This window comes from Girardinichthys multiradiatus, chromosome 22 (assembly GCF_021462225.1).
Source record: "Girardinichthys multiradiatus isolate DD_20200921_A chromosome 22, DD_fGirMul_XY1, whole genome shotgun sequence".
Lineage (NCBI taxonomy): Eukaryota > Metazoa > Chordata > Actinopteri > Cyprinodontiformes > Goodeidae > Girardinichthys > Girardinichthys multiradiatus.
Window position 1 is genome coordinate 2,022,501 of NC_061814.1, and position 19,950 is coordinate 2,042,450.

The window sequence follows — 19,950 nt, forward strand, 5'->3', positions numbered from 1 at the left end:
CGACCTCAGAAGGACATATTGTAGTAAAGAGAAAAGCAGAACTCAGCCAAGGAGATTATTTCATGTTAAAAGGAGTGGGACCACCTTATTACCACTATTCACTGGATGTTCCAAATAAGCCACCCTTAGACATAGGGACAGCTTTATTAACAGAAGGAAGAAATGTCATTACTCGACTACAAGATCAGATGACACCAGATGATCTACATATTACCATGTGGTATAAAAATACCCCTGGACCAGATAAAACTTATGAAGAAGTATTAACTAACGTAACCCCTACCAAAGTTATGGTAACTTATGTTTATACAGACGGGAAGAATAGTGCAGGAAGGGGTACATTTGCATACAAAGCAACAATGAGAAATATTTCTTACTGAACAGGAGGAACAGTTCTTGAGTGAAGTCCCTGATATGTTATGGTCAAAAGACCCTACTGATGTAGGTTTAGTAAAAGGAGCGGTACCTGTCCAAATCAGGGCAAAAACAGAATACAGGCCCAGTGTAAAACAATACATTTTGAAATATGATGCTCGTGAAGGAATAAAACCAGTAATAAAGGATTTAATAACTGCAGGTGTGATAATAAAATGTGAGGACTAACCATGTAACACCCCCATTTTTCCAGTTAAAAAACAAGCTCCATCAACAGGATGGCGCATGGTACAAGACTTACAGGCAGTTAATAATGTAGTTGTTCAGAGAGCACTGTGTGTTCCTGATTCTTATACATTATTAAATTCCCTAAGACCAGATGATAGAGTATTTACTGTAGTTGATATAAGCAATGCATTTTTCTCTGTACCTATAGATAAAGAAAGTCAGTTCTGGTTTGCATTCACCTTTGAGGGACAAAGATATACTTATACCAGAGTACCTCAAGGCTACTGTGAAAGTCCAACTATATACTCTCAGGTAATGAGTGCAAGTATGGCCAAGTTTGACCCTCCAGGAGGTAGTCAGGTTTTACTATATGTAAAACCTCCTTGAATCCTTGAATCAAACGAGGTGTGAAAATTTTGACAGGTGGGCAGGACTTCCGGTGGCTGGGACATCCTAGGGTGGGACTTCTGGTGGTGGGCCTTCCTGTGACGTAACCGGATATCATCATTAACCGGATGTTGCCATTAGCCAGATGTTGTCATTACAAGGAAGCGAATCTTTCTAATTGTATGTTTTTAGATGTTTTTTACATCTAAAAACAAAACATGTAGTTTATCCACTTTAAAAGGTCACTCAGGTTAATGCAGGCACATCACACAAAATTCTGATAAAAAGAGAAAACCTGACAGAATTGTAAATTCATTTTGTTTAAACACGGGGGTTATTTAGATGTTATTTAGAAAAGAAGGATGAATTGGCTTCTGTTGTAGAGATGAACTGAAAAAAAACCATGTAGTTTATCCACTTTAAAAGGTCACTCAGGTTAATGCAGGCACATCACACAAAATTCTGATAAAAAGAGAAAACCTGACAGAAACCTGGTCTGATCCGGAGAGACGGCATCCATCCCACTTTGGATGGAGCAGCTCTTCTTTCTAGGAATCTGGCCGAATTTATTAGTTCTCCAAAACTCTGACAATCCAGGGTTCAGACCAGGTTTTCCCCAAAATTTTCGCCAGTTATCAATGTAGCCCACATCGTTTTCTGGACACCACCTAGACAGCCAGCGGTTGAATGACAGCATGCGGCTAAACATGTCGTCACTGGTCAGATTGGGGAGGGGACCAGAGAAAATGACGGAGTCCGACATTGTTTTGGCAAACTTACACACCGAAGCAACACTAACTTTGGTGACCTCCGATTGACGTAACCGGGTGTCATTACCACCAGCGTGAATAACAATCTTACTCTATTTACGCTTATCCTTAGCCAGCAGTTTCAGGTATGATTTGATGTCGCCCGTTCTGGCCCCTGGCAGACATTTGACTATGGTCGCTGGTGTCTCTAGTGCCACGTTTCTGACTATGGAGCTGCCAATTACCAGAGTTGGCTTCTCAGCGGGTGTGTCACTGAGCGGGGAAAATCTGTTAGAAACGCAGACGGGTTGGTGGTGACTTGTGGGTTGGGATCTAGGACTATGCTTCCTACGTACTGTCACCCAGCCGGCCTGAAGCTCTGCTGCGCGGGCTCTGCTCGAGGACTGGCTAAGGGGCCTCGGCTATCTGCTGGTTTTTCAACAGCGCGGAGCCAGGCCTCTAATTCCGACACCCTCGCCTCCAAAGCTACAAAAATGCTACATTTATTACACGTCCAATTATCACTAAAGGAGGCAGAGGAGTAACTGAACATCTGACACAGAGAGCAGGAGAGAGAAGGAGACTCAGAGAGAGAAACAGCAGAATGGGTAGCCATGGTGGAGCTAAAGCTAAGCTAGCGACCCCTTACCACTACTAGACAAACCGTGTAAGACACGGAGAGTCCCCTAACGTTAAAAGTAGCAACAGAAAGTGAGTGTTTTAACATGCTTATGTATTAGAACAAGTAAGAGATATCACAGTAGAGAGAAATCAGATCAAACGAGAGAGATCAACACACCAAACAATTCACCAACAGCGAAAACAGGAAGTGACATTACCCAGATCAACAGAGCATCCTCCTTCAGTGTTTCGAAGCATTGATTTCTTCTAAGCATTTACACAGCGCTTGAAGGGGTTCTTAGTCACCTGGTGACATCATAACGTATAGCTGTGTGTCGTCTGCATAGTTATGATAACTTACGTTGGTGTTTATTAAAATCTGAGTGAGGGGGAGCATGTAGATATTGAATAGGAGGGGCCCTAAGATGGACCCTTGGGGAACACCACATGTGATTTTTGTGCTTTCTGATGTAAAGTTACCTACAGACACAAAAAAGTCCCTGTCCTTCAAGTAGAATTTAAACCAATTGAGTGCTGTTCCAGAAAGGCCGACCTAGTTTTCCAGGAGCTCTAATAAAATGGAGTGATCAACAGTGTTGAATGCTGCACTAAGGTCCAATAATACCAGCACTGTGGTTCTTCCACAAGCTGCATTTATACGGTTGTCATTGAACACCTTGACAAGGGCAGTCTCCGTACTGTGGTGAGCAAGGAAGCCTGACTGGAAGACATCAAAGAGGCTGGTCATTCTTAGGAAGTTGTTTAGCTGCTGAAACACAGCTTTTTCAATAATCTGCAAAATATATCTATTTAGGAGCAGCATGAAAAAAAAAACACAATGTAATTCTAATACCTTTCTATATGTGTTCAAATGTTGTGCATTGACAAAGTTACATTCCACATCTACAGCTATAAAGATTCTCAAAGCATTTGTTATGGCTTTGGTTTGGTTTGGTTTGGTATGGTATGGTCTGAATTGTTAGCAAAGGACTAATTGAATGCCACAAGCAGATGGATTTGTACTTAAGTTTTTTTTTTTCTTTATACCAGTTACATTTAGTCGAGTTATACCAGTTCAAGGGGGAAATTAAGTTCAACATAGAGCCAGCTACTCACCTTATCTTTGTTCAACAATGCCGGTCTCAACTTTAATTAAACCAACTTTCTTTCTACAATATTGTGTATGGCTGAAAAACAATCAATCAACAAACAGCAGACTAATGATTGTGGGAGGTCCTCGAGTTCTGGTTTGTATGTATTATTCATGCTCTTTGGTTTTGCTTCATTAGGTTTTAAAGTTGTATAAGACAGTTCCACACTCTTCTTTTGCTTATTACATCTAATGACCAAAAACGGAAGGCAAAACAAGAAAAAAACAAAACAAACAAAACGTACACAGCTTTAGAACTGTTACAACTCCAGGTACAATTATATTTGAGTATTTAGGTTCTAATACTTTGTAACACTTGGCATTTACATGCCTATTCATCTCATTTTCACAACGGTACTGTTATCTGTTTACAAAGATTTAAACATGCTTGATTCGCTGTCAGAGTTCATACTTGAAATTAGAAAAAAAAGGAACTTATATTAAACTAATCTATTAAACTTATAGAGCTGACAGGAAAGTCGCAAATATTACCGAACTTCAGGAGAGTTGAATGTAGCGGTGTCAACACGCAGTATGCTGCTTGTAAAACGTGTTTAGTCGTAATCATGTACACCAGTGATTAAGGCACACTCGCAGATTCTGGATTGAATCAGCCCTGAATCTCTTCATGCGTCAAACGAAAGTACCATCACATGTCAAGTCTCATCTGACCAACAAAATTGCTCGCATGTGCACTAAAGATTTAAGAGCCTTTGTCACAGTAGAGGGGAAAGGCTTTATAAAGGGAAGATATTAAATAAATGCGTTGTGAAATAGAAAAAAATTAATGTACCATTAAATGTGCCACTGAATAATTAAGTATAATTTTAAAGATGACATGACGTAATTAGTGGTACCCTCAATATTTAATGATAATTTTATTGTTTTAATTTTGTCCAGTTTGACCCTCCATTCTTGATGCCTGTATAGGAGGTCATGTCAGAATTTGAATCAGGTGTTCTGGAGCAGACGCACATCTAAAACTTGCAGGGAAGGGGTCCCTGAGGACCAGGGCTGTGAACCATTGAGGTACAGTTTCTAAATTATGAAGGTAATGCCTTTTTGTCCTTTTGTTCACCAAGTACAGTTCTCTTGCTAGGTGCATTTTCCTTTCCCTTCAGCAACTTGAAACATGAAAGTAATGTCATTGTTCAAAGGAAATCACTTAATAAATGAGTAAAATACAACTATGTACATTTTGTTTATTCAACTAAGATAGGCATGGTCTGTTTCCTTGTTTGATATTTTATTTCTTGATTATTATTCTTTTTACTTTAACTGGCCTTTACTACAGCTAAAAACAGGGACCTAACTGGTCTTTCAAAGAAATTACCAAAAGACTAAATGAAGAAAACAAAAATGGGAGAGTCACAGGAGTGGGAGTTGTTCTAAATGGGAGTGGCACAGGAGTGGGAGTTGTTCTAAATGGGAGTGGCACAGGAGTGGGAGTTGTTCTAAATGGGAGTGGCACAGGAGTGGGAGTTGTTCTAAATGGGAGTGGCACAGGAGTGGGAGTTGTTCTAAATGGGAGTGGAACAGGAGTGGGAGCCGTTCTAAATGGGAGTGGCACACGAGTGGGAGTCGTTCTAAATGGGAGTGGCACAGGAGTGGGAGTCGTTCTAAATGGGAGTGGCACAGGAGTGGGAGTCAATTTACCAGGAGTGGGACGGGACAGGATTTTTTTTTTTTTTTATGCTGGCCTGGATTGGGATGGTACAAGTCATTTTTCTGTGGGAGTGGGATGGGACAGGAGAGAAAATCCTCACTAAAAGTCCTCACTAAAAGTTAGAAAGTGAAGCACATCACCCCAGTTCTACAGTCATTACATTGGCTCCCCATATATCAAAGAATAGACTTTAAAATACTTCTGTTATTCATTAAATCAATAAATACATTTCAGTCCATTCATTTTTTTATCAATTATATTATCATTAATTTTTAATTTTTAATGTTTTTTATCATCTTATTGTTTTAATTATTTGTATTCTCTTTAATTATTTGAATCAGTTGTATCTCAATAGATTGAATCAGTAGATGGTGTCTTTTCTCCTGGAGGAAAAATGCAAAATTAGTCTGTAGAGATTGAATAACAGAAAAAGCAAGATATGTCAAATGAAATAATTATTAAATGAAATATCAAATCTTGAATAATTTAATATGAGGCTGATGATAAAGAGTAAAGTTTATAATAGTAGTGGATGTTTTGTGAAGAAGTAAAAAGAGAACCAGGTGTTTTATTACCCCATCATGCATTCACTAGTCATGTCATATTGACTGTGCTAAACTGTGGCTTAATCCTGTGTTTACTTTAAATTTAATTGGATTGAAAGAAATTTTGCAGGTGTCTCTAAAGTGATCAGTGAGGAACCAAACCCATCCCCAATTCACGGCAAAGATATTTAAAAGTTATGTTAATGAAACCCTGGCTCCCTATTACAACAAGTACAAAAGACTTGCTCAGGTGCCTTGAGGAAAGGAAATTACAGCAATTTTTAAATGTCCTTTTTTTTTTCCTGGGAGGTTTAGAGAGAAGCACTTATCTGTAAGCAAGACATATTTTAGATAGTCTGCCAGCATTACAGAGAATGACGACTGTTAGCACTAATGGGCAAAAAATAGGAAATTAAATCAACGGAGAATGACGGAAAGATGCTCAGACAAAGGCAGGAAAAAATGCATTTATTTCAAATATTTGTTATTTGACAGTAAAGCTGACAAATCCTCTCTCCTATTCCCTTAATCAGCACCGTCGCTTTAATTACTTTGACTACAGTTGGTGTGAAGACTGTCTGAGACAATACGCAAGAAACAGCTGTGGATGTCTGGCTTAATTCAATAAACAGTGACATGTCTAAGTACTTTTTTACTTTTTTTTTTTTTTTCAGCTTCTTGTGATGTTTAACATAGACCTCACCTACAGGATACAACCTCCGCCTCCTACGTGGTATGAGAAGAAGACTTTGAATCATAATTCCTCTCCGCTGCCGTCAAAAGGCGCAGGGGTGGAGTTTGCCATCCAGGCTCTGACGCTGAGACAACACCGCTCCCACTCCCGTGTCCGAGGCATCCACCTCAAGTGTGAATTGTTTATCTGGGTCGGGGTGGATGAGCACCGGGGCTTGGGCGAACCGGCTCTTTAGCTCGTTGAAAGCCACTTGGGTTTCGGGTGCCCAGTCGAAGGGGACCTTGGTGGACGTCAGGGCCGTCAAGGGACTGGCGATCTGGCTTTAGTTCTGAATAAACTTTCTATAAAAATTTGCAAACCCTAGGAAACGTAATTGTTTCCTAGTAATGGGAACTGGCCAGTTCTCTACGGCTTTAACCTTGTCTGGATCAGCACGAACATGCCCACTCTCGAGAATAAATCCCAAAAAATTGACGGAAGACTGGTGGAACTGGCACTTCTCCGCCTTGACAAAAAGCTGGTTCTCTAGGAGGCGCTGCAGCACCAGGCGGACATGTTGGCTGTGCTCAGAGGCAGTTCTGGAATAAATTAAAATGTTATCCAGGTATACGAAAACAAAACTGTTCAAAAAGTCCCGTAGCACATCGTTTACTAGAGTCTGAAATGCTGCAGGTGCATTGCATAAACCAAAAGGCATTACCAGGTATTCAAAATGCCCCAGTGGGGTCTTGAATGCAGTCTTCCACTCATCCCCCTGGCGGATCCGGACTAAGTGGTAAGAATTTCTAAGATCGAGCTTAGTGAAAATAGTTGCTCCGTGAACGGGCTCAAAAGCTGAGGTCAGCAAAAGTAACGGGTATTTATTCTTAACTTTTATGGCGTTTAAGCCCCTATAATCGATACAAGGGCGAAGGGAACCGTCCTTCTTGCCAAGAAAAAAAAAACCGGCTCCGAGAGTGGACGAGGACAGTCAAATTATGCCGGCTGTGAAGGATTCGGCTATGTAATTCTCCATTGCCCCCCTCTCCGGCTGAGAGATCTTGTACAGCCGGCTGGAGGGCAATGGAGTTCCCGGTAGGAGGTCAATAGCGCAGTCATAGGGGCGTTGAGCAGGAAGGGACGAGGCCCGTGATTTACTAAACACTGAGCTAAGGTCGTGGTATTCATGTAGGACCCCGGTGAGATCCGGCGGTTCCTCCTCCTCTCCCTCCACAAGAGTTCTAGGGGTGATGGCCGACTGTAAACAGGTAGAAACGCATTGGTTAGTCCAGGATTCTATTCTCAGATCTAACCAATTTAAATTGGGGTTATGTGTCCAAAGCCATGGGAAACCCAGAACCATTGAGGCCTGGGAGATGGGGTAAACAAACAGAGCAATGCGCTCTCTATGGTTCCCAGATAGGACTAGCTCGAGCGGTTCAGTTTTATGAGTTATACTATGGAGCGTCTGGCCGTCTAAGGCCAGAACCTGGCGCGGCATAATTAAAGCCTCAGTCTTTATGTGCATTTGTCTGACTAAACCCAGGTTGATCAGATCTAACTCACACCCCGAATCTAAAAGGGCAGTCAGGGGAATGGTGTGGCGGTTTATAACTAGGGTGGCTGGCAGCATGAATCGGGAGGGCAAACTAGATTCTCGGTTCGCCGGGCGCCCCCTCACAACCGGCGAAACCGCCCTTTTGGTTGAACCGGACATGCGGATATCAGATGCTCTGGGGAGCCGCAGCAGAAACACTGACCGGCCTCTCTTCAGCGTTGCTGCTCGTCATCAGAAAGCCGCGCCCTACCTAACTGCATGGGCTCGGGCTCAGGCTGGCTTGGTGTCTGCACCGGTTGAGCCGAAAAAGGGGAAGGAGAAGTGGGATGCACTCTAGCAGTGGTCCGCTCCTTACGGGCTCATCTCCTCTCCCTCATCCTTGTGTCCAGGAGTACGGCTAGAGCAATATACTCATCTAAATCATCAGGCTCGTCTAGAAGAGTGAGCTCGTCTTTTAAAGCTTCGTCTAGGGTCTGAAAGAAACTTGATTTAAGGGCGCTGGAATTCCATCCAGATGCTACTGCCAGAGTACAAAAATCTATTGTGAATTCAGTTAGGGGACGGTTATGCTGTTTCAGTGCCCGTAAACGACGAGCCACACTAGACTGGTCCATATCAATGTCAAACGTTAACCTAAAATCTTTAATAAACTCATCATAGGTGCAGCCAAAATGGTTGTGATTAGCGAACCTTGCCTCCGCCCACCGCAATACTCTGCCGGTCAGTAAACCTAACACAAAGGAGATTTTAACGTCATCATGAGGGAATGACTGTGGGGACCTATTGAACATCAGCGAGCACTGTAACAAAAACCCCCGGCAGCTTCCAACCTCTCCGGAAAACTTTTCCGGACTGGGGGACGCTATATCGCGGCTATGTGGTAATTGCTGGGTCACCGGAGGAGCTACAGCGCCCTCCGGGGGCGAGGCGGGCAGAACTCCCAGGGAGTGCTGCACTAAGGCTGTGATCTGCTCTAGTTGCTGACTGACCTGTCGCTGCTGATCAAGGAGGGAGCGGAGGGTCGAACCGTGAGCCTTGTTTAGGTGTCCGTGTTCTGACACGGTTCTCTGGAGTGTCTCCGCTGGGTCCAGCTGGCCTGAGTGTTCTGTCATCGTTTTCTTTGAGGCCGACTTGACCCACATGCAGAGAGAACACTCAAACAGAGAAGCGTGGGTTAAAGATGGTTTATTTACACGATTAACAGAGAACTCAGTCAAAGAGGGGCATGGTCGGAGGTCAAGCTGAAAAGGAAATGGCAGATGGTGAGTGGTGGCCAGGGTAGGGAAAAAAAAAAAAACAATACAAGAGCTTAGCTCACTTTTCAGGCGGGATGGATCCGCCCGGGGGAGAGAGATGCAAGTCTGGGGCTGTACTGCTGTGCAGGTAGGCAACGTGGTCTGATGGTCCAGAGGGGTCTCGTGGGAGAGCGGGCAGGTCGAACACGATCAGACTGGAGGGTACACAAGAGCGCCTGTCCGGCAAAAAGTGATCCAGGGAAAAAATCCAGATTAGTTGTAGATGGTTCGAAGAGGATCTCCAGCATGGAGCTCGGCTTACAGGCCTAGGAATCAAGGAAGACAGAACAGGCAATTAGTCAGAGAACTACTGCTCAGGATTACAAGGTACGGCCAGGTGATCACTACCGCAGTGGTCAAAACACTCAGGCGTAGGAGTGCTGGGAAGCCGTCCTCATATAGTCCTCCAGCTGATGAGGCGATGATGTGCACCTGTCAGGAACTCAGGACCCGGCTCCAGCGCCCTTAGTGGTGGAAGAAGGTAAACAGCAGGCAGGATGAAGAGCAGATTCTGACAAGTATAACACGAAGTTTTCATTTTAAAAAGCACGCGGCATTAAAATCCATCAATGTCTGCAGTGAACCACGTATGAAAAATGCCTGTTTAAATATTCTACTAAAAACTACCATGCAACTTAAAATTAACTTCACTGAAGGATTAAAACTGAACATTTAGATTAATAACTGACAGAGGACGAGGAGGACTATGCAATCAAAACAGCTTAAGGGTGGAGTCGGACGTCTGACCCCACCTAATACCCTTCCCCATACCCCATCTGCTGATGGCGTTTGTGACAAATTCGACATTCGCGGGCTTCCAATCCGTCTCCATTGTAGTGGGATCCCGAGCTGTGTGTGGGTCATCAAACTGAACTCAATCTGTAAGTGTGTTACATATTTGTTCTTTTGGTTTGATTTTTAGCCCAAATACATATTGATCTTTACAACTAATAGCTAGCTGTGTTCTTTAAATCTGTAAGTTGTAGTCTTTTAACATTTGTTACAGTTAAGAAAGATATATCAGCCGTTGGATACCTTTTACAATGTAGTACCATTGGCAGTACTTGTACCTGATATTGTTTAATGTTTAATTGTTTAATATTGTTTAATGCCCAGGCCAAGTTAAAGCCAACAGGAAAGCCTAAAGTGTTGGAAGAAAACCATAATGATCACATTCACATCATTTCACATAAAAGTTGACCATACATAAGGGTCACCCATTGTAGACCACCTGTCCCTGGCTAAACCTGTCCCCAAAAATGTCCCCAATTTTAGCATTTTATGAATATATATATATATATATATATATATATATATATATGTGTGTGTATGTATATATATATATGTATGTATAAAATATATTTTTTAATGTACATATAAACACAATTGACTTTACAAGAGAATATAATGTGGGATCAGTCCAAGTATGCATGTTGTTGTTCTAGAACTCTGTCAAGTGTTCATCAGAAAATCAGCCTGGGGGAAGAAACTGTCTCTGAGGTGGCTGGTTTTAGTAAACAGTGCTCTGTAGCGCCACCTGAAGGTAAAAGCCTAAACAGTTTATGTGCAGGATGTGTGATGTATGCAGAGATTTTAGCTGCCCCTTTCCTGACCCTAGACCTGTACAAGTTCTGGATGGAGGGAAGGTTAGCCCTGATTGTTCTTTCTGCAGACCTGGTTGTCTGTTGCAGTATGGACCTGTCCTGTCGGTCGTGGCAGATGGCCGATCACACTGAGCCTGGTTCTGCTGGAGGTTTCTTCCTGTTCAAAGGGAGTTTTTCCGCTCCACTGTCGCTACATGCATGCTCAGTATGAGGGATTGCTGCAAAGTCAACGCCAGTGACTGTCCACTGTCTCTACATGCTCATCCAGGAGGAGTGAATGCTGCAAGTCACTGACTGGATGCAATCTGCTGGGTTTCCTTAGATACAAAAACTTTTTATCCAATTTGAATAAATAACTGAATCTGACTGAACTGTTCAATGGTTAGGATTAATTGGAATGTTTGTACCTGACTGTTGTGAAGTGCCTTGAGACAACATATTGTGAATTGGCACTATATAAATAAACTGAATTGAAATTGAATTTTGTGGATGAGCCATACCACACTAAAATGGACGAAGACAGGTCAGACTGTCAAGGTAATATTTGCTGTGAATGACGTCAAGCTTGGCGTTGCACTCCAGAAAACTGTGAACATCCAGACTAAGATCTGGACAGCCCCACACGCAACAAATGTGACAACAGTCCTGAATTATCATTTCCGTAAATGTGCAGGATTAAACACCCTTGTTGTCAGTAATTTAAAAGATAAGTGTCAAAGATCAGTGCCACTAGCTATCTGAGGTGGAGCCACTGGAGGAGCGGTGTCCGCTCCAATTCCAAAGGCAAGGGCTTAACACAAGAAACTGGAGGTTGGAGGGCTTTCTATCAGTGACTTTGAAATAGTGCCCATGTAAAAATAGCCACAAGCATCACTTTTTTTCGGACAGGACACAAAATAAAAAATAAAAAATAAAAAAAAGATGAAAGCAGTATCTGAGGATGGGAGCTCAAAGCGTAGGAGTGTGTCTACAGTCATATTCAATAAATTAGAATTTGTATTCCAAAGAGGCTTGTTTGTCAGGGTAAAAGTACCCTTATTAAGAATCTTTAATTAGATAATAAACATACATTTCAACATGGACACAAAATGGAAACATTTGGATCAGAGTAAAAGAAGGATCTCAGGCTAGAATAATAAAAGAGCAGAAGGAGTTAGAAGGATTTAGATGAGTTTGGGAGGGAACAAAATAAAACAAGATGACTGGAACAATACAATAATGAAACAAAAATAATTAACATATGGTTTATGGACAAATGGACACAAACATTAAAATAAAACAACGTATGAAGACTCAGAGTCTAAAATATATAATATAGATGATATGATTGATTCAGTTTTTTTTTTTCAGTAATCAAAGATTGTGGATATTATAGTGAGGAGCAATTTAATGATACCAAAATGGTAAATGGAGGTATCTCTATCATTCACTTTAATAGTAGAAGTATGAATGCTAGTTTATCAAAAATAACAGACTATTTAAAGCAATTAAACAAAATTTTAATATAATAGCAATCTCAGAGACATGGCTCGAAAATGAGAAAATAAATAATTTTCAAATTGAGGGGTATGGACTATATTATATGAATAGAAGTAATAAAAGAGGTGGTGGGGTTGCTTTGTTTATTCATACTGAAATAAAGTGTAAAATAAATTATAAAATGTCAACAGTTGTTCATAATGTAATAGAAATAATTACAGTCGAGATATTAAATGGGAACTCTTAAAATATAATAATTAGTTGTGCGTATCGATCACCAGGTTCGAATATAGAATTATTTACTGATACAACAGTTTTTTGTTTGGGGATTTTAATATTCATTCATTCCTTCATCTTCTATACCGCTTATTCCATAGTGGGTCACAGGGGAGCTGTTGCCTATCTCCAGCAGTCTACGGCCGAGAGGCGGGGTTCACTCTGGACAGGTCACCAATCAATCTCAGGGCAACACAGAGACACACAGGACAAACAACCATTCACCAGGTTTTCACCAGCATGTATGAAAAGAATTATAAGCAAAAAAAACTATGTAAAAATAAATGCTATTGACAAACCATGGATGACCAAAGGGTTAAGAAATGCTTGTAAAAAAAAGAACTACCTGTATTCATGCTTTTTAAAATTGAGAACAAAAGATGCGGAAGCGAGATACAAGAAATATAAAAATAAGTTTGTATGGATTTTAAGAAAGCACAAGAAGGAACATTACAGTGACTTATTAAAAAAAAGTAAGGGTAATATGTAAATAACATGGTGAGTAATGAATAGTGTTTTGAAAAATCATAAAGCACGATCAGGTATTTCACAATATTTTGTAAAGGACGATATGGAAATTTATGATCAGAATGAAATAGTAAATTAATTCAATCAGTACTTTGTAAATGTTCGCCCAGGTCTTGCAGCTAAAATACCAAAAATAGATAATGATGTGTCATTATTAATTTTTGGTAAAAATCTGTGTTTTTTTAATAACAACTCTTTAGTTTTAGTAACCGTCCTCTCCTTTTCAGTTGATTTTTTGTTTCAATACCAACCTTATCATTTTCATTTTCTTCTCTTTTTTACAACGCTGTTTTGAATCACTTAACTCATCTTTTTGTGCTGGCGGAACAGCCCCTGGGGGCACGTTCTTTCATTTACATGTGCCAACAGCAGTTTGATAATGGTTTATTGAAACACCTATTAAATATACAAATTAATGACCCCTACAGAGACCACCCCTCAAAAAAGATAGGTAACAGTGAAGCTAATCCAAAAAAAGCAAACGTCTGAAAATGAGAGTACTGGCAAAAAAAGACATAAATTGTGAGGAATGTTATTGAAACAAAAAAGTTGATTTTGAAAAAAACACCAACACTGATGGAAATTATTAGATTGTAGTAAAAACAACACAAGCATTTAAACAAATATATCAACCAAAATTATAAAGGTCATTGAAGATTGTCTGTATAAAAACATTTAAAATATAATGTGCAATAAAAAATATGTTGCTATGTTGTATTTTTCAATTACACAATTATTTTCAATGCCAAAGGTGGCACTATTAGGGTCCTATATGTTGAACATATTTAAGAGAATAAGTTTTATTTCAACTGCAACCGACAGGGAGATAGATGCAAGAATCACAAAATGGCTACAAAACGCTCCAGACCGCAGCAGTGGGAGAGCCTCTGACATAGTTTCTCTGGTGAATTCAGAGGTTTCTTGTTTGAAGCAGTTTGCCGAAAACTCCTTCACAACTGGCTGTGCTGGGTCTGACCAGCCCATCTGTCCCTTGTAAGTTTTTCAGCTCTGATCCTCTTCATTTAAGGAAAGTAGCGCAGACTAATGGCTGCTGTCATAGTATTGCCGTCACGACCAGCAATGCGTTGTTTCACAATATTAACGCTGTTTTTAACACAACTGGCTTCTATTTGAACTGCTTAAAATGGACACTCACACATTGAATGACTGGAGACTTGCCCTTTCATATCATTTCTGGGTGACTTTGGACTTGCTAAATCTACAAAATATGTCTATTTTGTGTCATAATTGTCTTTTATCTAGTCATTAATCCAGAGATAATGTCAATTACTGCCAATTTCCTCAATATTAAGATGTTTTCTTTCAGTGTCTGCATTTGGGGGAAAACATGTCACAGGCACTTTAATAAGTACATGGACAAAATGAGAAATAAGGTTGTTATTGTCCCAGATTCATTTCCAGAAAAGTTTGGAACAGTAAGGAATGTAAGTACTTTCCAACTTTGGTAATGGTAAAGATAAAAAAACTAAAGAGTTGGGAAAAAATATTTGTACAAGCACAAATTATTTCCTGTCTCACTATCTAAAGTATAAAAACTTTAAAAAGTTTTTAAAACTACTCTAATAAGGGGTCAAAGCCTCAGTGTTGATGACATTTTAGGTTGTTGTAATTATGAATCTGAGAATATTATTTCATATTTAATATTTTAATACTTTATGAAATTATATTTCGGTCTGTTAAGGGTTGTCCTGTGAATACCAGCCCAGTAAGGCGGTGGTATTAGGACAAAATAGAAAGGTGTGAGACGAGCTCTGACATTATTGAACAGCGTAAACTCTGCACACACATGGAATGAATTCACACAATTTCTTAAAATACAAGAATTTATTAATAAAAATAAGTCAACTCAAAGTCAAACATATTTCAATCAACAAACTATTTACTTTGCTAAAACAATCCAACTAAACTACCAAGCAGAATGAAAGAATAATGAAGACTAATGGGCTATGTACAATATGAACAAGTTGATTAAAGATGATTGGAAATCATGACCTAAAAAGTGATGCAACATTACCATGCAATGTTTATGTTTGAGAACCAAGGATTATCTTGAAGAATCTGGAAGTGAAGTTAAGTTAGTCTTGGAACTAACTTAGGCAATAATCAGCAAGTGTTTAGACAACCATTCACAATGCAAGATCAGATAAAATATTATTTTAATAAAATAATGTTTTAAATAATGATCTGCTGAATAAAACCAACCTTCTGGATGACCATTTCTCAACAGTGTCTAATTAGCTGCCTTTAGTTATTGAAATAATATTCGAAGAAATATTATTAAGGGAGTATTTTGGAAAAGAGCCAAATCTTTCTGAAGAAATGGGGCTTAATGGTGTTTACTTAGTTATCAAATTTAGTAAATGATGTTTAATTATTCACTAGCTTGAAAACCAACAACCTTTCTGTTGAATACTCTTTAGTAGCAAGCACGTGTTCTTACCAGTTAGCAATTAAGCTAAGAAGAAGCGGATAGCTTAGCACCAGAATCAACACATACCTTTAAAATACCAGGGTTAATAAAAGGGTTAAAATGCATAAGCGCGGACGGCGTATTATGAGCAATGTTCTGTTTAAAATCACCCTTTAAATAAAGTTTATCTCAACCTTAAAACATACAAGGAACACAAACCAGCACGTGTGCTACATATAGCCTGCTAGCACTAAGGTAGCCGAGTTTCACAAAAACAAAACTAAACTTCATAAATGAAAACGTTCAGATTATTTCATCCTAATTGTTAATCTGCCCAAACTTAACCTCTGACCATGGTGAGGAAATGTTGTCCAAGGGGCGATGAAGTTTGAAGAAGGTATCCACAGTGAACAAAGGGTTATGATATTATGACGAGCAATGTGAGATCGTTGGGAAACAAGTTGGATGAACTCCAAGCCCTACAAAGGACCTATCCAGAGTATCGGGAATGCCATATTAAGTGTTTTACTGAGACATGGCTGCAAAATCATATTGCTGATCATATGGCTTTCTGACCATACAAGCAGACAGAGATTTAAAGAGGAGTGGCAAATGCAAATAAAGTGGACTGGCAGTACTTGTGAACAACAGATGCAATCCAGGACATGTTACTGTGAAGTGTCGTCTCTGCAGTACAGATATTGAACTGTTAGCAGTAAGTTTTTGTCCATATTATTTACCCAGACAGTTCACCACTGTTATTTAGGCAACAGTTTACATTCCACCTTTAGCTGTTACTGCATGTGATGTCATCAGCTCAGTTGTTGCTAGGCAACAAACGCAACTCCCCAATGTTGCAATATCTGGTGTTTTTAACCATGCTCCACTCTCTGCTACACTTCCAACGTTTCAACAGTTTGCCAGCTGCTCTGCCAAAGAAAACAAAATGTTGGAATTGTTTTATGCAAATGTCAAGGACTCATACATCTCTAAAGCAAGACCTCCTCTAGGCAAATCAGATCACAATCTTGTTTTTCTCTGCTCGACATATAAGCCCCTTGTTCAGAGACAACCTGTAATAAAGAGAACTGTGAGAAGACTGTCACTGGAAGCTGAAGAAGCTCTGCGAGGTTGCTTTGAGGCAACAGATGGGGATGCACTGCGCCAGCCACCTGGAGAGGACATTAATGCTTTGACTGAGTGTGTAACTGACTATATAAACTACTGTGCAGATAATATCATCCCCACCAGAACACTGAGATGCTCCCCCCAATAACAAATCCTGGATCACCAGAAACTTGACAAGAAAAAAATCCTTCAGAGAAGGAGACAGAAAATTATTGAGGAGTATACAGAAGCAACTTAAAGTCAAGATAAGAGATAGCAAGAAGGTGTACAAGAAAAAGCTGGAGAGCAAGCTCCAGCCAAACAATATCAGAGATGTGTGGTCAGGGATGAAGAAGATCACATGCTTCAAGCAGAAGGATGATCAGACCAATGGATGTCTGGACAGAACCAATGAACTAAAGACATTCTTTAAAGGAGACATATCATTTAAAATCCACTTTTTTAACCCTTAAACATCTTTTTTGTGTATTGGGGTCTTTGAAAATCTAAATAATTTGTATTTAGTCACTCCAGATGCTGTGATGATATATTTAGATGCTTTTTGGGTCATATTTGGTCAGTCTGTTCAGATTTTTCCATTTTCTACTATGTTTCGTTCTCTATTGTGTCACAGTATTTTCTGTGGAACTTCTAAAGATGGTCATGGACTTCTGGCTAACCAATTCAGCAAATCCGCCATTTTTTTCTTGCAGTATTCTTGTAGTTCAAGTTGAAGAATGCTGAAGCAGCAAGCGGAAAAATCTAAATGTTCTGTTGTCGGGTCTATTATCCCTCACCAGTCACTACTCCGTCCCCCAGGATCAGAACCTCTTCAGAGTGCCTGGTTAAATTTTATTTTTCATGGAAACGTGCCGACATCAGTGGGGAAAGTCCTCTTTGTATGCGCGAAGCACTTCAGGGAGGAATGTTTTAGCAGCCTCGGCCAGTGTGATGGAGGATTAGCCAAAAGACTCTGTCTGTCTGAGGGGTCATCTCCTTCTGTCTATGGAAGCGACTGACAGAGCAAAGAGATAAGCTGCAGATAACGATAAAATGACAGTAAGCTTGATTGTTGAGGTGTTGATAGAAATTACTGCTGTTGTTTTGATAGCACAGCTTTGTACCACATGCTAATGTTATTGCTGTGCGCTTGCTTTTAGCTCCTTTATCACATCACCTTATTGTGCACACCTGATTTAGATGATTGCAACTCAGCAAAAGCCTGTTAATAAACCATCGCTGTTGTTTGTTGGATTTGAAGGCTTACAGCTACAATATTATTTTGAGTGTTGTTGTACTCATGCATTAGTAAACGTAGCACATTGTGGATGCAATGATTTTGTATATACTTCTTGTTTTTTAGACATTAGTTGATATTTATCGAGGGCAAGTAAAGTAATGGAATATTTTATGGCTTATATGGCTCCACAGCCTGGAGGGGGGCAGGGTGTGAAGTTCCTCATTTGGATTTAAAGAGGCCGCAGCAAAACAAGACGGTCAAAAAGGAAGCTTAAAAAATGAGTAAAATTAACATCTGAGGAGCTACAATAACAAATCCACACCAACACATTGCATTTCCACCTTGTACAGACCACATCTGAATGATTTAAATAGGAAAAGAAAGGATTTAAAAGCATAATATGTCCCCTTTAATAGGTTCAGTTCAGAAACAAGTTTAGCATCCTCATCTCCTGCTCACAGCCAAACAGACATTCCACCCTCCTTTCACCCACAGCTTTCCAGTAACACCTCAAATGTTTTATCTTCCACCTGAGCCATGGACCCTTCTGCTTCTACATGTTTACCTTCAACCAAACTAGGCGATCCTGATGCTCCATTTGCCTCCCCTTTCTAGGGTCCTAGAGTCCTGAAGGCCTGTGCAGGGCAGCTCTGTAGGATTCTGCAGCACCTCTTCAACCTTAGCCTGGCCTATAAGAAGGTGTTGTGGAAGACCACCTGACTTGTTCCGGTACCAAAGAAAATTCACCCATCCGTCCTCAGTACATAGACCTGTTGCCCTGACATCCAACATCATGAAGACCCTAGAGAGACTCTCGTTGGCCTACATGTATAAAGAAATAATAAACTTTCAGGACCCCTTTCATCACTGTGGAGTTAGAGTTAAAGATGCCATAATGCACCTGCTTCAACAAACCCACTGTCACCCAGACAGATTATTTGATTTCTTCAGTGGGCCACTTTGTGACATGGTGTAGAAACAATCATCTCATCTTGAATGTGAATAAAATACAAGAGATGATTGTAGATTTTAAGAGAAACAAGAATATTTCAAACACTATTTCAATCATAGCTGAAGAACTGGAGGTGAAGGAGGAGTATATATACCACGGTGTTCACCTGCACAACAGACTGGAGTGGAGATGCAACTGTGAAGCCGTCTACAAGAAGGGACAGAGCAGACTGTACTAATTGAGGAAGCTTAGGACCTTCGGTTTTTGCAGCAAGATGCTGCATATCTTCTATAAGTCTGTTATGGAGAGTGTGATCTCCTCTGCCATCATCTGCTGGGGTAGCTGCATCAGAGTGAGGGACTTAAAAAAGCTCAACAAGCTGATAAAGAAGGCTGGCTCTGTTCTGGGGACTCCTCTGGAACCTCTGGAGAACATTGTGCAAAGAAGGATTCTTCATAAAATGAAGAACATTATGGAGAACCCTGAGCATCCTCTTCATGAGACATTTTGTACAACAACAGTGTCTTCAGTCAGAGGCTTCTTTAGATCTGCTGTAAGACAGACCGCTACAGAAGATCCTTCCTGCCCACAGCCATCAACATCTACAACGGCTCTCTGAAGAAACATGTATAATATGAGCTATAACAACATTTAATTTCCTTTGGGAGTAATAAAGTATTTTTGAACTGAATTGAATTGACTACAAAGATCAAACTACAAACCTGTCGCCCTGATGTCTGTGGTAATGAAGTCCTTTGAGCGACTTATGTTGAAACGACATAAGTCGACATCACAAGGTCCATGCTGGACCCCCTGCCATTTGGTTAATGGGCAAACAGGTTGACAAATGATGCACACAATTTGGGATTACACTTCGTGCTGCACTACTTTGACCACCTAGGGACATACGCCAGGATCCTGTTTGCAGCCTTTAACATTATCAAACCAGTGATGTAATCAGTGAGAATGCATTAACGCATTCTCAGTCATTGTTTTCCTGTTTTTCTTTATTATTATTCCATATTACGTATGTTTTTGTGCTTTTAACTAGTTCCACATACTTCAATCGATACATACAATCGATTT